The 23,885-nt window shown below is 41.6% G+C and overlaps 1 pseudogene; it reads right to left on the bottom strand.

Annotated features, from left to right (window-relative positions):
- Positions 1 to 455: 455 nt before the first annotated feature.
- Positions 456 to 4,282, bottom strand: LOC125928953 (40S ribosomal protein S3-like; annotated as a pseudogene).
- Positions 4,283 to 23,885: the final 19,603 nt, after the last annotated feature.

The raw sequence follows: 23,885 nt of genomic DNA, 5'->3' as shown, positions 1-23,885 counted from the left end.
TGTGGCATTTCCTTTTGAGACAGAAGCTTTGAAATAGGATAAATGCATAGGAGAGATATCTAGGTACAGTAGGGATGAGAGGAAGTCAGTGTTTGGACTTGGATCTCCTGAGTTCAGGTCCTGACTCTGCCCTTCATCTGCAATATGTGTGATCTTGGGCATTTTTTTTTCTTTTGTAAGATTTTATTAGGGAGAATTTCAAATATACACAAAAATGTGGAAAGTAGTATAGTGAACCCCCCCCCCCCATTTACCCATCACTCAGCTTCAATGGCTGTTAACTGATGGCCAATTTGTTTCAATGGTAACAGCGTCTACTCTTCCCCCCAATATAATTTTTAATAGAATGCAAGATGTCATGTTCTTTCATTCATAGATATTTCAATATGAATCTCTAAAAAGATAAGGACCCTTTGTTAATTTTTATGATTTTTTTTCTTTTTCAAAGATTTTATGAAAAGTCCTTATAGAGCAATATCCAGACTCCAGATCCAGCTGCCAAGGAGACCCTGTTATGCTGTGGGTACTGGGTGTGGCGTGGCAGGTGGCTCTGACTTCCCACCCTTCTGTTTCGATGGGGGTGGTGGGAAGTACCCCGTCTTTGGGGTCCACAGTGCTCACCTGATCAGGCAGGGGCTTCTTAGCACCATTCTTACCACTTGGGCTCCAGGGAAGCATGATCTTCACTTTGATGCCCAGCACACTCTGTCTGAGCAGTTCATGGGTCCCCACTGTGAATCATCAGGCCACCCACAAACTTCATGGATTTAGCCCTCTGTCCTCAGAGTTTCCCAGACTCCATGACTTTGCAGCCTTTGGCCCCCCTCTCCATGATGACCCATAGCACACCCTAGCAGGCCCTCCACACAGGAAGGCCTCCTAGGAGTGTGTAACCCAGAGACTCTGCCTGGGCAATAGCACATAGACCTTCTGTGGCCACCTTTTCAGCATGAAGCCCTACACTGCCCTCAGGGGAGCCAAATCTCTTCTGAACCACAGCAGTCAATTCCCGGGTCTGCTGGCCCATCTCACCAAGGACATTCTACGTCCTGGTGGCCGGGATAATGATTTCTGTCCTGGTTGGTGTAATTCAGACCTCAACTCCAGAGTAGCCATCTTGAGTCAGTTCCCAAGTGAGAAGCTCGTTCAGTTCAACTTTGAAGATGCCATCAGTGACACACTGCCTCTTCGTTGGAGATTTGCACCACCATCTTGCCGCTGTGTGCCACCAAAAGGAAAGCAGATAAGGGCCTTTTAAAAACAGAACTAAAATGTCATTATCATGTCTGAACAAATCAATAATTCTTAATATCAATAGAATCCAATGTCATAAATTTTCTTTTTCTTTTTACACTTTGTTTGAAATAGGATCCAAACAAGCTCCACATCTGATATTTATAAAAGTGTCTTTTATGTATCTTTTAATTTATGGGTTCTCTCTCACTTCTCTCTATCATATAAAAGTGCAAGGGGAAAAAACCAGGTTGTTTTCTTATGGAATTTATCAGTTTGGATTTTGCTGATCGTATCTTTGTGGCATATTTCCTATAAATTAGAGGCATGGCCAGACTTAGGTTAGGGTTTTGGTTTTGGTTTTGGATATTGGACATTGGACATGTTATTTGCTCTTTCTGACCTCTGTGAAATGGGGTACAAACATATCTTATAGCTGTTACGAAATTAAAAAAGAGAATATCCAGGGAAGGATCACACCATATAAAGAGTAGTTGTCATTATGACTGGATTATACATTTTGTTAGCATTTGTGGGGCTGAGCCTAGGAAAGATACGTTCCTCCCACACTGGTCAGACTAAATATTTCAGCAGGTGCCATGTCAGGAGGCTGAGCATCAGGTGGTCTAGAGGTCATGCTCTACTATATTAGGTTTGATAGGAGTCAAACTAGTTAAATTCTCTGAGCTTTCCTCATTTCCTCAAATGTAGCTAATAACATATATCCTCAAAGTTCTGAGAAACAGAGATGATGTATGTAAAGAGCCTTGAATATGGTACTCATCATGGGGTTGATGATTTTTGTTCTTGTTTCTTTTGATACCTGAGTTCTCATGTGGGACTTGGGGGCACTTAGGTTGAGAAGGGATTCTGGGTATGGCTGAGTCGGTGCCATGGGCTGGGGGTGTCACTAAAATTCTCTCTCTCCTCTTTTAAACATATTTGGGGTTAAAATAGCCTGCAGTATAATCAAAAGAAAGAAATAAAAGTAAACCCTTTGAGTGCTGAGCACAATTACATTTATTGGTGTGCAGCTGTTGGGATGTGAATGGAAATATCTAGTTTTTTCCATTATGACCAGGAGAAAGGCTGGGATTCTATTTTACACTGCATCAAATATGATATGGGTGCAGAAACCCAGCAAACACCACCTTAGAGTGCCAGCACCAGGACTGAGATGTAGTGACTCTTTTGTGATGTGCCTCCCCTTTTTAAATGTTTATTTATTTTTGAGAGAGAGAGAGCACGAGTAGGGGAGGGCAGAGAGAGGAGAGGGTGACAAAGAATCGGAGGCCGGCTCCGGGCTCCAAGCTGTCAGCACAGAACCTGATACAGGGCTCGAACCCACAAACTGTGAGATCATGACCTGAGCCGAAGTTGGACCCTTAATCGACTGAACCACCCAGGCGCCCCTGTGATGTGCCCCCTTTTGATGCACCAAGAAGGGCAAAACATTCCATCAGGAGGATTCTTACTCAAAATGCACAATCTGACTCTATCATGAGAAAACATCAGACAAACCCAAATCGAGGGACATTTTGTAAAATACTTGACCAGTTCTCTTGGCAGATGTCAAGGCTGTGAAAGACAAAGACAGAGAGGAACTGTCACAGGTGGGCAGATGCTAGCAAAGACTTGAGAACTAAATCCAATGTGGGATCCAGGATTGGATCCTGCATGAGAAAAAGAACATCAGAGGCAAAGCTGGCAGCATTCAAATAAGGTCTGTCAAGTAGTTAATAGTAATTTATCAGAGTTATTTTCCTGATTTGGCAGTTGTATTATGGTTATGTAAGATGTTAACATTGGAAGAAGCTGGCTGAAGGGTACTGAACTCTGTACTGTTTTTGTAATTTTCTGTAAGTCTAAAATTACCTCAAACATTAAACACACGATACTGGGATGCATGGCAGCTTTTGCAAGATGTACTGTTTTATAGGAAGTGGAGGGTGCTTCATTTTTGCACATTAACTTGAGAGCTAGAAACACCAACTTACTCTTGAGATAAAGCAGGCAGGTTGCATCTTGACTGGTGAAGTTCCTCACTGTAGATTGACAGGGAGTCATGTCAACTCTTTGAGATTCCCCAGAGACCATCCTAGTGCACAGGTGGTTGGGCACCTGGGTTGACAGTGTTTTGGTTGCATCATCTTTCATATCTGGTTGATCTGGCAGATCTGACTGGTTAATAATGACAGTTCCCTCCTTAGATTGGATGCCCGTTATATGCTAGAAACTTGAGTGCTAAGTGCTTATCATCATTAATCCTCATAACATCCTTGAAAGGCAGTTGATAGTTCCCCCATTTTATGATACATCTCACAGAGATTCATTTGCCCAATATCACTGAGCTGGAGTGGAAATCTGACTCCAAAGCTCAGACTCTGACAGCTGTGCCATTTTGTTCTCTCTCTTACTCCCTCTTAATGGGTGCCCTCCTGGCCAGTCTAATGCCTGTGTTCCCCTGTGGGCCTCCAGACCTGGCCCCTCCCTTATCATTTATCTATCTATTGCTGGTTAGAAAGAGGTACTGGTATTTTTCTATCCTCCATTATCTATCTAATCGTAGAGTAGAATTGTATGTAGACTCTTTGGGGGCTGTTAATAGGTTTCTATGGTCAGATATCTTCGGGGGAACTTAGGGATAAATAAATTAAATAGCTCTCCACCTTTACCCAGGCAACTGAATACAGTTGGAAAAAACCACACAACCGGGCTTACTAGTCTCATCAGTTTGCTACCATTAACCTTGAGTGGGCTGTTCAAGCTGCCCAACACTGCTTCCCTATTGCCTTAGTCTAGTTGCCCACCCACTCTCTGGGAGAACTGCTTCACACCTTCTCCCCACTCCTAACGTCCCCACATCTCCTAAGAAAAAACTAGCCCAAGAGAATTTCTGCAAGCCTCCACTGCTTCCTCGACCAAGCTGCCCGTATCCTGCCTCCTCTCCTGTTAAGGATGAGGCATCTTTGATTCTTGTGCATGAGACTGAGGACCTCCTGCCAGCAATTCTGCCTCCGGTCCCCTCTCTCCAGTTGCAGACGGGCATGTCCTCTATCTTCCGTTTTAGAAGAGCCCCCAGCTTGACCACACATCCCCCTTCAGCTGCTGCTCTGTGCCTCTGTTCCCCTTTTCTGCAAACCTCCTTGGAAGAGTTTTCTTACCGACTGTCTCCAATTCCTTTCTTCCCATTATTGCTCTTTTTAAAAATTGAGGTGAAATTCACTTAACATAAAACCATTTTAATATGTTAAGATGTACAAGTCAGTAGCATTTAGTACATTCACATTGCTGTGTAACTACTGCCTTCATCTGGTTCCAAAGCCTTTTCCTCATCCCCAAAGTACCCCCCCCCTTACTTGTTACACAGTCATCCTCTATTCTCCCCTCCCGCTAGCCTCTGGCAACCACCAATCTATTTTCTGTCTCTACAGATTTACTTCTTTTGTATACTTTATAAAATGGAGTCATACAAAATGTTGACCTCATTTCATTTACATGATGTTTTCAGCGTTCATCCATGTTGTGGCATGCATCAGAATTCTATTACCTTTTATTGTGTAGTAGTATCCCATTGTATGTATATGGCACATTTTGTTTATCTGCTCATTAATTGATGGACATTTGGGTTGTTTTTACCTTTTGGCTATTGTGAGTAGTGCTGCTATGCACATCCATGTACAAGTATTTGTTTGAGTATCTGTTTTCTGTGCTTTTGGGCATATCCCTAGGAGTGGAATTTCTGGGTCACATGGTAATTCTACGTCTCACTTTTTGAGTAGCCACTGAAGTATTTGGTGGTTTGGGCCAAGTGGCTGGACCATCTTACATTACAATGCACAGGTGTTTCAGTTGCCTTACCTCCTCATCCATATTTGATACTTCCTGCTCCCCTCCCCCCCCCCCGCCGCCCCCACATAGCCACCCTAGTAGATATGAAGCAGTATCTCATTATGGTTTTGATTCCCATTTCCCTAATGGCTAATGAACATCTTTTCATGTGCTTGTTGGCCATTTCTGTATCTTTGGAGAAATGTCTATTCAAGTCCTTTGCCCTTTTTTTCATTGGGTTATTTGTCGTTGTTGTGGAGTTTCCCATTCTATCTTGAATCCACTTTAATCAGCTTTGCTTTAGTCCTTATCATCCCACAGAGTGACTCTTATCAAGGTTGCCAAAGGCTTCCCTCTTTGTCAAACCCAGCGGTCCATTCTCAGGCCTCATTTTCTTGTCCTTACAGCAACATTTAAGGGGGGGTCGATCACTCCTTCCTTCCTGATGTGCTTTCTTCACTTGGCTTCCCAGATAACAACCATTCTTTCTTAGTTCTCCTCAGTGTTCTTTGCTGGTTCCTTCTCATCTTCATTACCTCTGGCCGTAAACTTCCTCTTGCCTCAGCTTTCACACCTCCTGTCTTTCTATCTCCACTTCCCTGGATGACCCCATCCTTCCAGTTGTTCAGGCCATCAATCTCGGAGCTGTCCTTGACCTCTCTTTTACCCCCCCCCCCCCCCCCGGCTCTACCTCCACCTGGTTCTCCCTCCACAACATATCCAGACTCTGATCATGTCTCACAACCTCCACTGCAGTCACTCTGTTCTAAACCACCATCATTTGTTAGCTGGAATTTTGAAGTACCCTACAAATTGCCCTCCTAGTTTCTCTCCCTCCCTCTGCCATGATCTAGACTGTGTGAAACACAGCAGCCAGAGAGATCCTGTTAAATTGTGAGTCAGATCTCACATTACAGCTCTGCTCTGAAGCCTCCAGTTGCATCTCGTTTTACTTCAAGTTTGAGCCAAAATCTCTGTAGGATTTAGCCTTGGCTTCCTCTTCCATCTTGTTTCCTATCACTCTCCACCTTGCTCATACCACTTCAGCCACTGCTGGCATCTTTGCCGTGCCACAGTCCTGCCAAACACACTCCTGCCTCAGGGCCTTTGCACATATTGCTTTATCTGCCTGGAATGCTCTTCCTCCTGAAAGCCACAGGGCTTTCTCCCTTCCTATTTCTGTCCAAATGTCTTTTGCCAGTGAAGTCTCTGCTGATCATCTTATATAAAATAGCAACATCATCTTCCCTCTTCTGATCTCCCTTCCTCTGCTTTATTTTTTCCCTTAGTACTTATATATTGCCTGGTTTCCCCTGTTGGAATATCAACCCCGCAAAAACAGGGATTTTGTTTGTTTGTTTGGTTGTTTGTTTACTGCTTTAGTCCCATTGTTTACAACTATGCCTGACATAAAAACATGGATACTTGGGGCTTTTCCTATTTTGTAATATGTAAATGTCCATTATAAATCTCTAAAGATATTTTTGCAATATTCCTTTACCTCTTTTTTTTTTAAACCCATAGGGCCTGTTTTTCACAAAATATTTTTGGGAAGTGCTGGAATAGGCTTTCATTTGTATTTTATTTGTCAATCATATTTGGGGTGATGGGGGTGGTGAATGTTATGTAACCTGAGTCTTTTCCCCTTGACTAATAAAGCATTTCAGCATGTAGGAAAAATGTACATCCAAAAGGCCTGACCTTATCCTGAGGGTATGCTTGGATAACTCATTTAGGTAAGATCTGGCCAATGATTTCTTCTTTGGTTTTAAAAAGTGGTGTTACATTTGAGTATTTCTGCATAGTTTCATGTTTATAAGCCAAGTGTGGTGTAACTTAGAAGTGGTTTCTCCTAGAGCTGTTGAAACAGTTCAAGCCTGCCCTTTCTCTGCTTTTGTCTCAATGCCCCAGATGACCTCCACTGGGCCCTTTGGGATGTCAGCATCCTGTAGGTTTGCTTAGGCGGCCTCTGTCCTGTTCTAGGACCAGGCTTACCTTGACCCTGTCAGAAGCAGCTCTGAGAAGGCAGTGGCTCTTTCTGTTTTGTTTGCCATTGTAGACCCAAACACTTGCACCATGCTGTGCACATAAGAGGTGGCCAATTAATATTTGTTGGATGAACCTTTGAAGTAGCACCGGGGAAAGCTCCTTCACCACCTCATGGTGACTTGTAATTAGGGTTCAGCTTCAATGAATTTTCTTTGAAAACATGTTTGAATATGTCCTGAATGGAAATCAAAGCACTTTCCCTCCTATTTCCATGATCTTAGCTTACAAACAATAATATGGGTATTCTTGGAAAGAGTCTGCAGTTAGTCTGAATAGTTTGTGGTTAAATAAATTTCAAAAAAGAGATCCCATTTGGGCTTTTCATTTGAAAGCCACCATAATGTATGATAAAGTAGCTTGTGTGATCGGCATTCTCAGAAGAAAGTTGTTCTGATGAACTGTCCGTGTCATCTTTTGATTTTGAGAAGATGGAAGGAATGATGGTCAGCCTACAATGTAAATGGTGGTTTGATATTTTATTTCCTAGAAGTGGTCAAAAGAAGGGCAATGTTATTTCTGGAAATTGGGGAAAAACCTAAGACTTGTGTATTTCAGCCTGCTTTCTTCAGCACAGAATGTTGTTCCCTTTCCTTTTGGCTTTTCCAGGGTGCTCTCTGATTTGCCCGGCAAGAAGAATTGCGTTATATCTGGCTAATTAACTCTGAGTGCTAATGTCTGAGGAGTAGCATCTTGACTTGCTCTAATTAAGTTCAGCAGATTCAAAGGCCACCTGAATAGGGATAGGACAGACATTTGCTTTGGAAAGAGGTAGTAAAACCCCTTTAGGTGAGGAAGCAAATGGGGATGTAATTTAGATCCTGGCATCAAGGTTTTTTTTTTTTTTTTTTTGGTAGTTTTTTTATAGATGTCACCATAGTTACAGTGTCTCTGTAAATCACAAACATACTCCAGAAAGGAAAATGAAGAGACTCGTGGTTGCAGGTGAAGTGACCTAAATTTTTATAGTTCTGTAGTTTTTTTAAAAATCGTTTTGCTTCTACACATTTTGCGGTTCTTTTAATTAGACTCATAGGACTGGGATGTTAAATGTCTAGTGGTCAATTATAATATTTATTGAGGTCGTGTGATGTGCTGGGTTTTGTCCGAAGAGTGTTGTCTAATTTAATTCTAAGTAATTCTGAGGTCTTGTAGTCTGGGCTCTCCAGAGGCAGGCAGGACCAATAGGATGCATATGTATATATATGTACCTATACCTATATTGATATCTAGAGATTATTATTATTATTGTTATTATTTTATTTTAGAGGAAGAGAGCATGAGCTGGGGAGAGGGGCAGAGGAAGAGAGAATCTTAAGCAGGCTCCAGGCTCAACACAGAGCCCGACACAGAACTTGATCCCACGACCCTGGGATCATGACCTGAACTGAAATCAAGAGTCAGACGCTTAACTGACTTAGCCACCCAGGCGCTTGCATATCTAGAGATTTATTATAAGGAAGTGGCTCATATGCTTATGGAGACTGAAAAGTCCAAGATCTGCAGTCGGCAAGCTGGAGACACAGGAGAGCTAATGGTTTTAGGTCCAATCCAAGTCTGAGTTTGAAGGCAAGAGACTAGTGTCCCAGATCGGATACAGTCAGGCAGAGAGAGTGAATTCCTTCTTACTGAGCTTTTTATTTTATTCAAGCCTTCAGCAGAGAGGGTGAGGCCCACCCACCTTGGGGAGGGCAATCTGCTTTATTCTGTCTAGTGAGTCAAATGGTAGTCTCATCCAGGACCACACTCACAAGAACATCCAGAATAATGTTTAGTCAGATATCTGGGCACTCTGTGGTCCAGTCAAGTTGACACATAAAATTAAATGTCACAGGTAGGTACTGTTGTTATCCTCTGTAGAGATGAGGACACGGATGTAGAGAATGGTTGGGTAATTGTCTAGCGTTACAACTGGTAATCATGGAGACAGAACAAAAATGCAGGCAATCTGGCTCCCCCCAAATCCTCACTCTTAATTGGTACAGCAAACCACCTTGCAGAGGAGGCGCCTGAGATGGGGGAGGAAGGGTGGGAGAGAAGGGAAGCAGAGGGGTCCAGTGTCATGCCTCAGCCACCCAGTTAGAGGCAGAGCTGGGATTTGAACCCCGTCTCCTGACACTTGGCCCAGCCCCCTGGAGTCCTTCAGCTCCAGCATGAGGTATCCTCTGCATGATGGACATTTTGCTTACGAAAGGAAAAAAGTTAACTTTCAGTTCTACACTTGAATTGTTGACTTAAGCACTCTGGGCAGTAATTGTAGCTGTCTCACCTTATCAGCATTATAATTTGTGACCACAGTATTTCAGTCCTAGAAGATTCTCAGATGAGTTGGGCTGTATGGATGAGTATGGTAATTTTTAAAATAACTCTACCTTCCATTTCTAAAGCACTTCAGACTTTTTAGAGCACTCTCATATATACACATTATTTAAAAAATTGATTAGCTTGACAAAGTGGATTTACTCTTGGGTGATGGTCTTCTGTGGGTATGAATGGAAAAAAGGCTTTTACCTCCTCTTAGCCAAGATTAAAAAGGAATAAATGAGTTAAGAGAAGATGATGGAAGACAAAAGGGTGTTTATTCAAGCAGCATGATCACTGGGATGCAGCTCTGAAGGAGACTGAAGAGCCCTGGACCGGGACGTGAGGGGTCATAGCAACTGCTGTCATTGAAACCAGACAGTGCTGGGTTTGAATCGTGACCCTGCTACTTCCCAAAGAGACACATTGTGTCACCTCTGAACCTTTCCTGCTTTGTAAAACAGGACTGTGTACCTCACAGGAGGGTTGTAAGGATGAGAAGTGCTTGTCGGTGCATGCCACATAATAAGCCCTTGATAGATAACTTACAGCCCCCCTCCCCCACCTCCGATAGTCAGGCCTGCATTTGCCAGCCTTGAGCCGCTTGTTGTAAAGACCTTCACCCTGCCTGGCTCTTTCCCACCTTACTCCTGTACCTGTAGTGACCAGATCTGACTGGATTACAGCACGCCTGTCCCCTACCTTCGCTGTATATGCCCAAACTGGATAAAGTGGCCTCTGGCCTGGTTCCTACTTTGCCTTGTGGATTCCTTGTCTGAACCCAGCCTGCCTGGCTGGCCCATTACCACCTGCTTACCCCTTTTCAGCCCTGTGCTGTCCCTGATTTCCCATCTTTGGCTAACTGTTGATGTCAAACTGTGTACATCTTTTTTCCTTTTTTAATGGTTTTTTTGGGGGGAGGGGGCAGAGATTTGGTTCACATGGATCATTTTCCCCCCAATTTTTTCTTTAAATTCTAGTTAGTTAACATATAGTGTAATATTGGTTTCAGGAGTAGAATTCAGTGATTTATCACTTATGTACAACACCCAGCGCCCATCACAAGTGCCCTCCTTAATGCCCATTACCCGTTTACTCATCCCCTGCCCACCTCCCTCCATCAATCTGTGGTTTGTTCTCTACAGGTAAGAATCTCTTATGGTTTGCTTCCCTCTCTTTTTTTTAGTTCCCCTATGCTCATCTGTTTTGTTTCTTAAATTCCACATATGAGTGAAATCATATGGTATTTGTCTTTCTCTGACTGACTTATTTCACTTAGTATAATACACTCTAATTCCATCCATGTCATTGCAAATGACAAGCTCTCATTCTTTTTTTGGGCTGAGTAATATTCCATTGTGTGTGTGTATGTATATACACACACAATACACACACACACAGACACACAGATACCACATCTTCTTTATCTAAAATGGATCATTTTATCGGGCACCTGGATGGCTCACTCAGTTAAGCATTCGACTTCGGCTCAGGTCATGATCTCACAGCTTGTGAGTTCAAGCCCCATGGAGGCGCTGTGCTGATAGTTCAGAGCCTGGAGCCCGCTTTGGATTCTGTCTCTGTCTCTCTCTGCCCCTCCCCCACTCGTGCACACTTTCTCTCTCTCTCTCTCTCTCTCTCTCTCTCTCTCTCTCAAATATAAATAAACATTAAGAAACTAAAAAAAAAGGGTCATTTTATTAAATTTTTTAAAATTTTACATTTATTTATTTTTGAGAAACAGAGTGAGACAAAGCGTGAGTGGGGGAGGGGCAGAGAGAGAGGGAGACACAGAATCTGAAGCAGGGTCCGGGGTCTGAGCTGTCAGCACAGACCCTGATGCGGGGCTCGAACCCACGAACTGCAAGATCATGACCTGAGCCGAAGTTGGATGCTCAACCGACTGAGCCACCCAGGTGACCCTACAATGGGTAATTTTAGCAGGAGCTGCATTATTTCAGCAGAGATAGTATAATTTGAGTCAAATTCCTGTTCATTTCTGGGGGAAAGTCAGTGAAGCTGATGGTTTACCGATTCCATTGGCTTCACTAAACTGGCAACAGTCAAGCTGGCTGCCAGTTTAGGCACAGACTTAGGTCCCATTCCTGGTTCTTATCCCACCTTATCTTGTCTCCTTAACCTTATCTGGATTCAGTTCCAGAAACACCGCTCAGAGACCCAGGTGTGTGAACTGCCACTTTTAGAAGGACAGCACTCATCACTTTGCTGTAGCTCCTGAAAGCACCATTTCCGGGGTGAGAAGTGTTCTTCTATTGCCTTTGCCCCTTTCGGCATCCGTGTGATCAAAGTGCAGGGATTTGAAGATGCCTTAAGACGTAACCTTGGGGCTCTTAGAAATGGTGTTCTTATTTTGCATAGGCCCATCAGATCTGTCATATGCTGGTAACTTTGGTCATTTCTGAACATGTTCTGGTCAGTTAGTGATTTAGAACTTAAAAAAAAAAAAGAATCTCCACACAGTCTTTCTCTCTGAACTGGCTACATTTCTGACTCTTCCAGTTTCTCTCCCTACTATCTGAAGTGGATCCTAATCCTGAGAAGGGAAATCTTCGTGACTTAGTTTGCAAATCATCACGTGTCCTTCATTTGTGAAGGAACAAGTCCCAGAGAGAAGGTGGAAATTACTGAACAAAAAAGGGCCTAATAATAATAATAATAATAATAATCTCTCACAGTTTGGTGAAATAACCATTCCTTTCAAAATTTGAATTTTGCTCTGCCCTGAAGAGTTTGATTTCATTTGCATGGAGAATTCTCTTATATTGTGGGGTTGTAGAAATTACAGCAATTATGGCTTGCGTGAAAATGAAAGAACGAGTTATGTCCAACATCTCTTAGTTGAGCAAATTCATGGTTAGTCTCGTCCAGTGTATCCCATCTGTGAGTAATAAGCCCCAGCTAGCCTCCCCTTTCTAGCTAGTGTGGGTGTTTGGATCAGTCTTAAACTCAATAGATGGAGTCAAAGAGGACTTGTCTAACTGTAAGTCTTTACACTTACCTGTTTGAATATTCCTTCAGACATTTCAGATCTTCCTTCTGAATCACTTTCCCTCTTTTCTGAGTCCAGTTGAGCCTTGAAAAATATGGATTTGAACTGGTCAGGCCTGCTTACACATGGGTTTTCTTCAATAAATACAGTACAGTACTGTAAGTGTATTTCCTCTTCCTTATGATCTTCCTAATAACATTTTCTTTAGGTACCTTCATTGTAAGAATTCAGTATGTAATACATATAACATTCAAACTATGGGTTAACCCGACTGTTTCTGTTAATTGGTAAGGCTTCTGGCTCTCACTAGTCAAGTGTTGGGGAAGTCAAAAGTTATACGCAGATTTTTGATGATGTGGAGGGTCAGAATCCCTAAAACTCTCATGTTGTTCAAGGGTTAAACTGGACATTCTTTTAAAATTACTTTAGTGAGGATATGTTAGTAATTACCTGTATCCATTTTTGTTGGCCTGAAAATGTTTTGAAAGATAGTTTTGCTTGCTCTGGATTGATAGTTGTTTTCTTTCAACTCTTTGAAGATGTCATTTTGCTTTCATGCTTGATGCTGAGAAGTCAGCTCAGTCTTTGTCAATGATCTGTCTTGTCTCTGACAGTCGTCATTCTCTTCTCCTTGATTTTGGTTTCTTCAGTTTCACTAAGTGTTGAAATTTTTGATGTCTAGATATTGATTACTTTTCATTTATTCTGGCTTGGGATTTACTGTATGTCTTCAATCTGAGAATTCATATCTTCAATTAATTTTAAAAATCGTCAGCCCTGCGGCGCCTGGGTGGCTCAGTCAGTTAAGGGTCCGACTTTGGCTCAGGTCATAATCTCGGAGTCGGTGAGTTTGAGCCCTGCATTGGGCTCTGTGCTGATAGCTCAGAGCCTGGAGCCTGCTTTGGATTCTGTGTCTCCCTCTCTATCTTCCCCTTCCCCCCTCATGCTCTGTCTCTGTCTCTCTCAAAAATAAATAAACACTAAAAAAAAATTTTTTTTAATTGTCAGCCCTTATTTATTTGAATATTACTTCTACCTCAATCTCCTTATTTTTCTCCTTTCTGGAACTGTACATTTTTTTTTTTAATTTTAGAGAGAGATAGAGAAAGAGAGAGCAGAGGTGGGGCAGAGGCAGAGAGAGAGAATCCTAAGCAGGCTTCATGCTCAGCATGGAGCCTGACAGGGGGATTGATCCCATGGACCTAGGATTGTGACCTGAAATGAAATCAAGAGTTGGAAGCTCAACTGACTGAGCCATCCAGATGCCCCTCTCCTTTCCAGAAATCTGATTAGACATATGTTAAACCTTCTTACTTTGTCCCTCATATAACTTAGCTTTTAAAATGCATCTTAATGGGATGGGTGGTTCAGTCGGCTCTTGGTTTGGGCTCAGGTTATGATCTCATGGTTCATGGGTTTGAGCCCTGCGTGGGGCTCTGCGCTGGCAGTGTGGGGCCTTCTTGGGATTCTTTCTCCCTCTCTGCCCCTCCCCTTCTCTCTCTCTCTCAAAATAAATAAATTGAAAACAAGTGAAGAATAAAGTGTTCTAAAAAAATAAAATGCATTTTAACAAGTCTTTCTGTGCTGCATTCTGGGTAATTTCCTCAAATCTATCTTAAGTTTTATACATCCTGTTTTAGGCTGTGTCTAATACGCTACTTACCTGTTTTTTTGGTTTTAATTATTATATTTTCTATTTCAGAAATTCTGTTTGGCTCTTTTTAAAAAATTGCTTACTCAACTGACTTCATCGTGTCTTTAGTCCCCTCTATTATTTCTTTATACATGTTAAACTTAATTATTTTTTATTTTGTGTCTGATCATTGCAATATCTCCAGTTTGATAGCTGTCACTCATAGTGACTTGCTTACTCTTATTTTTAGTGATTTTTAAATTTTTAAAAAAAATTTTTGTTTTCAACATTTATTTATTTTTGAGAGAAAGAGACAGAGTGTGAGCGGGAGAGGGACACAGAAAGAGGGAGATACGGAATCTGAAGTAGGCTCCAGGCTCTGAGCTGTCAGCACAAAGCCTGATGCGGGGCTCAAACTCACAAGTGGTGAGATCATGACCTAAGCTGAAGTCGAATGCTTAACCAACTGAGCCACCCAGGTGCCCCTAGTGATGTTTTGTCTTTTTATTGTGAGCTCACTCATGTTCTTTGAAACTTTTTCTATGGGAATTGTTAGAGCCCTGTGTTTGAAGAGTCTTTCTCCAGAGGGAAAGGATTTGCATTTGTCCCAGCCATGGGATAATGACAACCAAGGGCTACTTTAATCACATTTTCAGTACTTCTAAGCCAAGCTGTCATGTGAATTCTAGCCCTACACCTGTATGAATGTGGGCTTTTGGTTAGGGACTCTCAGGAGATATTTCTTTTTTCTTTTTTTTTGCCTCACCAAGGCCAGGATAGATAAGTCTCCTTCTAAACAACAGCCTCATTCTCTGAGATTGTTTCCATTTGAACATTGTGGCATTTTGGAAAAAAGTACTTAATCTGGTCTCTCACTATGATCAAGCCCCAGGCTTTGTCCCCAGGTACACATACCAAAACACAGTGTAAGAACCCAGGCTCCTGGGTCAGCTGATGTCCTTGGGGGCAAATGCTAGCTTTGCATTACCCAGTAAAATTACACTTTCTAGTTTATGGCTTCCAACTGTTTCCCTTTATTGCAACCTCAATCATGTTTTAAACCAGATTTTTAAAAAACATATTTTATCTCTTGCTTTAAGTGATCTTCTTAAAAGAGGCTTCTTCACCCACATAGTTGCAGAAACAAAGGTGCTAGGCAGTATTTTAGATGTTTGCAATACAGTGCACTGTGATTGAACAAGACAGTAAGATCCCATCTCTCACAGAGCTTACAGTTCAGTGGGGTAGAGAAAGGAAACAAGTAAATAAATACCTAAGATAATTTCAATGGTGGTGAATACTATCATCTTTTATATTTTTAATTTATTTTTTTAAGTTTATTTATTTTTGAGAGACAGTATAAGCAGAGGAGGGGCAGAGAGAAAGGGAGAGAGAGAATCCCAAGCAAGCTCCATGCTGTCAGCACAGAGCCCGATATGGGGCTTGAACTCATGATCATGGGCTGAGATCTCAGGTGAGATCATGACCTGAGCTGAAATCAAGAGTTGGCACTTAGCTGTCTGACTCAGGTGCCCCAATACTATCATCTTTTAAAATATTCATAGTGACCCATGCAAGGGACTTGATCCTGCAAAAGATCCTGTATCTTTTAATCATTCCACCCCTGTGTTGTAAGATGAATCTACCATTAGTTGAATGAAACCGCCTCATTATTAAGTGATCGGTTAATTCAGTGGTGAGGACGACATGGTAGAAAAGCCCTTGAATTTGGGCTCAGAGTTAGACAGCATCTACATCCACCTAAAGCAGGTGTCCTCACGTGATTTTTTAAGGCATGTGTGAGATTGAAAATGACTTAGTGACAAGCTGAGAGCAATCATATAAGGCATGCATACAACTCTTCTCTGCAATTAAACTCATTTTAAAGCCATGTTATTTTATTAACAGAGTATTTTGCCTCATTTTTATCAGTGATATAGAAAGGTCAAGGAGTAACAAATAATTAGTTATTTTCAAGTGTTCAAATAAATCCATACCTTTAAAAATTGGAAGCATGGAGAGAAAAGAAAAGCTAAAAATGTTTTCTTTCTTAAAGAAATGATTAATACATCTGATAATAAAATTGATGCAGGAGATTCTGATCATCTAGTGGTCTGTTTAGGAATCCTATGCTACTTGAGAGAAAGCTGTTTTTATAAGAAATGTCTGAAAATATCGAGTCAAGAACCCAGTAAATGAGAATGGTTTGTTGAGCCTCTTTCACCTGATTTAGAAACAGCTCCTGCTAATGAAATATGTCAGGAAATTTTCAGAGGTGTGAACAGTGAATGGGTAAGATGCTGCATTTCTTAAGTAGTTGATTTTGCTTGCCACCCCCAATTGACTTGAATTCACTAGTAGTCAGAGAGTCTCACTCTTTTTTGGTACCTTTTGGCAGCCTGGTGAAATTTATGGATTCTTCTCAGAATGGCGGTTTCAACAAAATCCATAGAATTGAAAAGAACGCCAATTACGTTGAAATGCAGCATTATTCACAGACCCTGAAGAGTGTATAAGACCCCCTAGATTATTAACCTCTATGACCTGTTTCAATTACATCTCTATTCTTTTTTAAAAAATTGTTTAATGTTTATTTTTGAGAGAGAGAGAGAGAGAGAGAGAGAGAGACAGAGCGTGAGCGGGGGAGGGGCAGAGAGAGAGGGAGACACAGAATCCGAAGCAGGCTCCAGGCTCTGAGCTGTCAGCACAGAGCCTGATACGGGGCTTGAACTCACAAACTGCGAGATCATGACCTGAGCTGAAGTCAGGCGCTTAACTGACTGAACCACCCAGGTGTCCTACATCTCTATTCTTGAACAGGAGAAGTAGTTTATGATATGACTGATTTCCTGAATTTCTCAAGAGGAAATAGAATTGGTGTCAGCTATAGATAGGCGCCGTAAGTCAGTGGTCTTATCACATATGTATGCATAATGCACTTCTGCTGTGGAAAAAACATGGTACTTTGGAAAGGAGCTTTCTAAATTCTCAGTTTTGTACCTACGGGGTTTCTAGTAACATATGAACTTAGACAAGATCAGTGCTCCCTGGAGTATTGACCTTATATGTGAAAGATGACCTCAGAAAATAAACAAAAAGGAGGGAATATAAACAGAATCAATTTATTTTGGAATGCTGTGATTTATTTACAGCTGTCACAATAGAATGGAATACTGGTTATTTATTGTTCTTTTAAATACGAAAGAAAACGTTGAACTGCTTCAAATCATTGGAGACAGTCTAAACTGAACATCCTTAGAGGATTGATTCATTACGTCATATTCCTATAACAAAATCCTATACAGCCAGTAACAGGATAGAGATGTATGTGCTCTTCTAGAATGAGCTGTAAGATATGTCATTACATGGAAAAGGAAAGGTGTAGAAGAGTGTACCATGTATTCTCACTTATAAAAATGTGTCTATTAACAAAACATGATATTTCTGGAAAAAGGCACCAGTAATTGGTAACAATGATTATTTCTGGGAGGGGAACTTGAGGTCTGGAGGCTGATGAGGAGACTGACTTCTCATTGTATATCTATTTGTACTGCTTGAATGTTTTGCCATATGCACGTATTAGTGGTTCTAACTAATTCATTAAAAAATGAATTGCCCTTGCTTCTAGCAGCTATTGATATTGAAATGAAATGGAAGCATATAAAGAATATGTACTAATTATGCCTGTCAAATAACATATTTCACTAATTAATACACTACTCAGTGCATGAAGAAGAAATTCTCAACACTTAGGCCTGCTCCAAATAAGAGTTCAGGGTGTAGATGGCAAGGCTTACAGTTAGGGATGTTCCCCCACGTCTCCTGAATGTCCTCCTGGGACCTGGTGTCTTCCTTCCATGCACACACACTGCTTTGCAGCTGTCTGTGTTCTCCTCCTCCTACTCTCCTTGGTCTGTGAACTCCTGGAGGAATGTGTCTCACACAGTGCCTGGCACAGAGCAGACCCACGATAAATGATGGAAGAGTGAGTCACTCCTGATCCTGCCAGGAGTGAAGTCTGGAGATACAGAGATAAGTAGTGGGTGCTGAATCCCACAGCAGAGCAGCCTGGGGAGACAGACCCCATGTCTTGGTGGTTCCCAGTTGGGTTGGGGGCAAAGGAAAGGGTGGAGGTGATGAAAGGAAACCAAGGAGGACTATTGTCTGATGAGGGCACCATCCCTTGGTGTCCTTGGTTTTGTCCCCAAACCTCTGTGTTGGGGGTGGTTGCTGGTGGAGGAGACAAAGCCGGCAGAACAGTGGGGGCCGTGGGTGGGAGAGAATCAGAGAGAAATTGGGTAACAGCAGTTGTTCAGTGAAATTTCACAGTGCCTTTCAAGAATGAAATTCAATTTATATTTAGAATTTGATTTGAATCCAGAAGGAACACACAAGCTGGTTAATATCAAGACTCTGTAAGAAATAATTTGTGTCAGTTATTGAAAGGATTTGTAATCAAGCGTGAATGGAATGTCTGGTCACACTCATTCATTTATTCATTCATTCGTTTACTCCATATTTATTGTTGAGGTCTTGTGTGTCCTGTGAGGGATCCACAGATGAATTAGATAGGTCGTCTTCCTAAGTAGCTCATCATCAGAAATTAATTTAGCACAGTGGTTAAGAATGATATGTTGAATTCAGATTCTTGGATTCAATCCTGGCTCTATTCCTTGTCACCTATGTGACCTTGAGCTAGTTGTTTAATTTCTTTGTGCTTCAACATCTCATTGCTAATATGAGAAAAGTGCCCATGTAAAGTGCCTAGGCAGTGCCAGGCATAATCAGGATTCAATAAATGTCAGTTTTATAGGTTTTTTAAAAATATTCATTGATCCACTGAACACTTTTGGAGCTCCTGTTCTGTGTTAGGTACTGCTGTAGGCACTAAACAGAGACATAATTCCTATCTTCAAAGAACTCAGCTGTTTGTTGGTGTATTAGTTCTTTCTTCCTTCCTTTGTAACAAATTACCCAGTTCAGTGGCCCAAAACCCTGACAGACATGACTTACGTCTCACAGTTTCTGTGGATCAGGAATTCAGGATCAGCTTGACTGTTTCTGCTTAGGGTGTCTCATGAACTTACAGCCAAAATGTTTGCCAGAATTGCAGTCATCTGAAGGCTTGACTGGGGCTGGAGGATGTATTTCTAAGGTGTCTCACTTATATGTTTGGCAAGTTGGTTCTTCTTCACATGGGCACTGCTTGAGTGTCCTCACAATATGGTATCTGGCTTTCCTCAGAGTAAGTGATCTGAGAGCCCAAACCAGAAACTTCAATGCCTTTTATGACCTAGCCTCAGAAACCAAGCACCATCACCTCTGCTCTATTCTATCTGTCTCACAGCCCTGATTCAATATGGGAGGGGACTATACACAAGCTTGTGTATAGGAGGAGGTGGGATCCTTGGGGACTGTCTTGGAGGCTGGCAAAGACAGCTGGGGAGGAGCACATATAATCATGGGGAAAGTGCTGTGATGTAGATATGCCACAGGGAGCTTCTTGTCAGGAAAGGAGGAGGCAAAGCTTGAGTTCGGTTTTGAAGGAAAAGAACTGAGGAAAGGGAGTGTCCTGGGCAGAAGGCAGTTAAAGGAGAAAGGCACAGAGGCCAGAATAAGCATAACATACCCTGGAAGTTTGAACACATCTGTTGGCTTGCAGCGGAGTCTCTGGTAGGGCAGGGACAAGAATGTGGTGATGATGTCAGTACATGTAACTGATGTGATAGTAGTCATGACAGATTGTGACAGTTGTACTTACACAAATGAAAGAGAATGACGTCACATTCTTTAAGGATTTGCTTTCTGAAATACCTTTGTGGTATTTAAGATATTCATCCCTGCATCCATCCATCTGTCTACCCAACCATCCTCTGACTAAGCAGTATTTATTAATTACATTTGGACTGTATAACAGATAGTCTCTTAAGATGATGCACACTTTCTATTTTGTGGACACACAATTTGAGTATATTTTGCTTTACTTTTTCTTCATAGCACTACTTACTACTTGGCATTATATTGTATTTTATGCTTATCGCTTGTGTTCATCTCCAGAATATAAACCCCAAGAATATAGACTCCAGAAATTTTGCCTGAGTTGACGTCATTGTATCCCCAGTGCCTAGAATAATGCTTGGCACACGTGGGGGCTTAGTAAAGATGTGGTTGAGTAAGAGTGAAGTGAGGTGATAGAAGTGTGCAGAAGATGCTGTGGGAACTTGGGAGGAAATGTCCAGGTCTTTCTGAAGTGGGGAAAGGAGGTGGTTAGAGAGGACTTTGTAGAGTCCTTGCTGTCTGAACTGAGCTGGCCAGGTAGATGAGCTGAGCGTTCAAGACAGAGGAGGTCTTGTAAGCAAAGGAATGGAGACGTATGAGAGTATGGCCACAGTTCTAGATGATGCTTGTCTCTCTACGTAGTTTGTGAAACGAAAAGTATAATTGCAAGATAAGAAAAGCATCTTCCAGCAGTTGCCATTATGTAATAATTCAGTTAAAACTCTGCATTAGAGGAAGCATCCTTTGCAGTTATTTCTGAACTTAAAACTTCACTAGTTGATAAGTGTCCTTGTGCTGTGGCTGTATATGAAACACAAAGAGCAGAGTTGTGTGTCCTTCCCATTATTGAGCTTTTTCCTCAATATTGCATGCATTCATCTTTTAAATACAATTCCTTGCTGCAGTGGCAATACATTTTAGTTTTTCCAATAGACTTGACATGAGATGTGTTTGTTGGCATCTCTGTTGACTTGAAGGTATTTTTATGTCACACGGGTATGAGACAGAGCCATAGTTCAGGTTATTTTATAGTAAAGCAGGTTGCAGGTCTGTGATAAGGGAAGGTTGAATCCCATACTGTATATACTGTACTCTAGGACCAGCTTCAGGTCTTTGTAGATTATTATTTTCCCAGTTCTCTTTTCCAGTGCAGGAATGTTGGCACACCTGAAGGTGCTTTCTTCACACCTCTGTGTGTCCCTTGTCCCTGAACTTCAGGAAAAAAGAAAAACCTTCATAGATTTGCAGGTAGTGTATTTAGGAAATTCTCCTCAGTGGTGGCCATGTTTGCATAATCTGGAACTATTAACACCTTTCAAAAACAGTTTGAAAGAAACAACTTGGCTCCAAGAATTTCCCTTGGGCCCCGCTTTTTTCTTAGTAACTCATTTTGATTTTTTTTTAAATCCACATCTACTCACACTTAGCAACGTAAATGTGCAGTACAAAGAGTAAACCTTCATATGTTGGAAAGGCAATTAATTTTGGTTCTACTAAAAAAGTGGAATTTAAATTTGATCTTAAATTGGAATAAAAAGGTAACAGTAATTGTCTGTGGACAGTGGGACTGTGGGTATTTTGTCTTCCTTCTACTTTTCATTTCCCTGTCAGTAATGGACATGTATTATTATTTTATAGTGAGTTTAAAACCAAGAAACTTTTTGGAAAATTTGCTTTTCAACTATAATATGTAATTTCTAGGCATTCTTTTTTGCAAAATAGATTTTGATTCCTCACTCTTTTTCTTCTTCAGAGCTCATTTTTCAAAGTCAGCAATGGCAGATTGAGTGATGGCTTCAAATGTCAGAAGAGGATTCTCATTTATTAACTAGAAGTTGCTGGAGAAGGTTAGCGGGGCAAGGCAGAGCCAACCAAGCGAGACCACTGGGGTTTTCCGAGGCAGGGTCAGGCTGCCAAAGAGGAAACAGTTGTTCCCACCTCACAACTCGCAGTTCCTATCAAGAAGGACCAGAAACAACATTTTTCTGTAACTCTCTGTTATTGATAATTGGGCATGTGAAGCTACTAAGACCAATTTTGCATGGGCAGTGTCTTCCAACATGCCTTTTGGCTGGTGCTTTTGAGATGTTATCTCCTGACCATCCCCTCTGACCACAGTTGCATACCCACAAGCAAATCTGAGGAGCCCTAGGGCCTGGCCACTAAACCCATCCCATTCTCTTTCAGCCTCCTAATTTCCATTTATTCTTCACAGCCCACACAAACCCTAGGCCGGTGCACCCACCACCCCATGCAGGCCACTCCTGATGGTAGTAATAAAACAATATAGTTGTTTGTTTGTTTGTTTTTTAATTAGAGAGAGAGAGAGTGTACACAAGTTGGGAAGAGTGGCAGAGAGAGAGAGAGAGAGAATCTTAAGCAGGTTCCATGCTCAGTACAGAGCCTGATGCGGGGCTCGATCCTGTGACCCTGGGATTATGACCTGTGTCAAAATCAAACACCGGACGCTCAACTGACTGAGCTACCCAGGTGCTCCTAAAACAATATAGCTTTTAAATACACACATACACATGCACGTGTGCATACGCGTGCGCACGCACACACACACACACACACGTACACTCAGCTTGAAGGTAGATGAGCTTCTAAGTTTCTTTCCAGCAGTTGTCTGTGAGGGCCTACAGTGTGCAATTCAGCAAAGATTCAAAAAGGAAGAAGGCATGGAATTGATAGCCTTACATGGGCATATGGGACCCACAAGCAAACAGATTTTACAAAGTTGAAAGTGGAAATTGCCTCAGAGAAAGTGTAAAGTGTTAAGAGCTCAGCTCTTTAACTGTTTATGAGAGGACAACATAAACAATCAACGTGGATATGTTTATAAGCATCCACAGGCACCTAAAGAAATGTGTTTATTTTCCTGAAGTTTCTCTAACATATGGCCATTTCTCCCTACATTATTTCTATTTATTGCACACAGTGGCAAGTTTATCACCCTTCATAATCATCATTAAATTCCACTTACTCTCCATTCTGAGTTAATTTGTTTGCTTTGTAGCCAAAAGGTTGTTTGAAGAACTGTTGTTCTGCTCTTGTCTGGAAGAGAACAGAAGTGCCTTACTTCTATGAGTGAGATCCCCTCATTCTCCTCCCTCTACTCACTAGCCACGTTTTAGCAAAAGTAAACTAAGTTTCTCTCCAGAACGTACCCCAGCTTAGAGGACTGAGTTGGACAATCTGAAGAAAACCTCAAAAGCAAGGATCTTCCTTTTCCTTGGACAAGTCTCCAAAGAGCCAACCCCTGCTTCCTTTCCACTCTTTCAGGCTTTTCTGGGACAAGAGGTCAAGAGCAATGAGCTATCATTTATTGAGTGCCTTCTGCATCTTAGGCATTTTACATATATTCACCTCGAATTCTCTCACATTATCAGATGAAGAAACTGAGGCCAAGAAGTCAAGTAATTTGGCCAAAACCACATAGCTAGAATTTGGATACCGGTCTGCCTGACTCCAGAAACTAGTGTTTTTTGCATTGTGCTATGCTACTTCTAAAGCAAGATCCCAATGAAAGAAAAAATAGTAAGTTCCAAACCATCAGACTCTAAAATAGTCTTCATTTACCAGTTTTCTCACACTGATAATCCCTTCATTGTCCTGCCTTTCTTATCATATCTAGGAGGTTGGCAAAAGCTGGGAGAAACAGTACAAAAAGGGAGATGCCCATCATAGCCACCCCCACTGTGGAAGGAAGGTTGTTCCATTTTTTTCTTGCTCTCAAAACCCGTGGTGATTGGCTGTTGATGAGCCAGCTTTGTCTCCTGACCCATACTTCAGCCTGTTGGGCACTTCTCTGAGGACCACTCACCCCTCTCTGAGTGTCTTCTCCCGACTGTGGATCTTACTGCTTTGCAGGGAACCTGGAGGCTGGGGTAAGTGTGGTAGGTTGTGGTGTCAGTGCCTCTGTCTAGTCTTTTTAATTTAATTTAATTAATTAATTAATTAATGTATTTATTTATGTATTTATTTATTATTTATTTATAAATTTACATCCAAGTTAGCATATAGTGCAATAATGATTTCAAGAGTAGAATC

This window comes from Panthera uncia, chromosome D1 (genome assembly GCF_023721935.1).
Source record: "Panthera uncia isolate 11264 chromosome D1, Puncia_PCG_1.0, whole genome shotgun sequence".
Taxonomy (NCBI): Eukaryota; Metazoa; Chordata; class Mammalia; order Carnivora; family Felidae; genus Panthera; species Panthera uncia.
The sequence above is the reverse complement of the archived record's forward strand: the minus strand, read 5'-3'. Positions and strand labels throughout refer to the sequence as shown.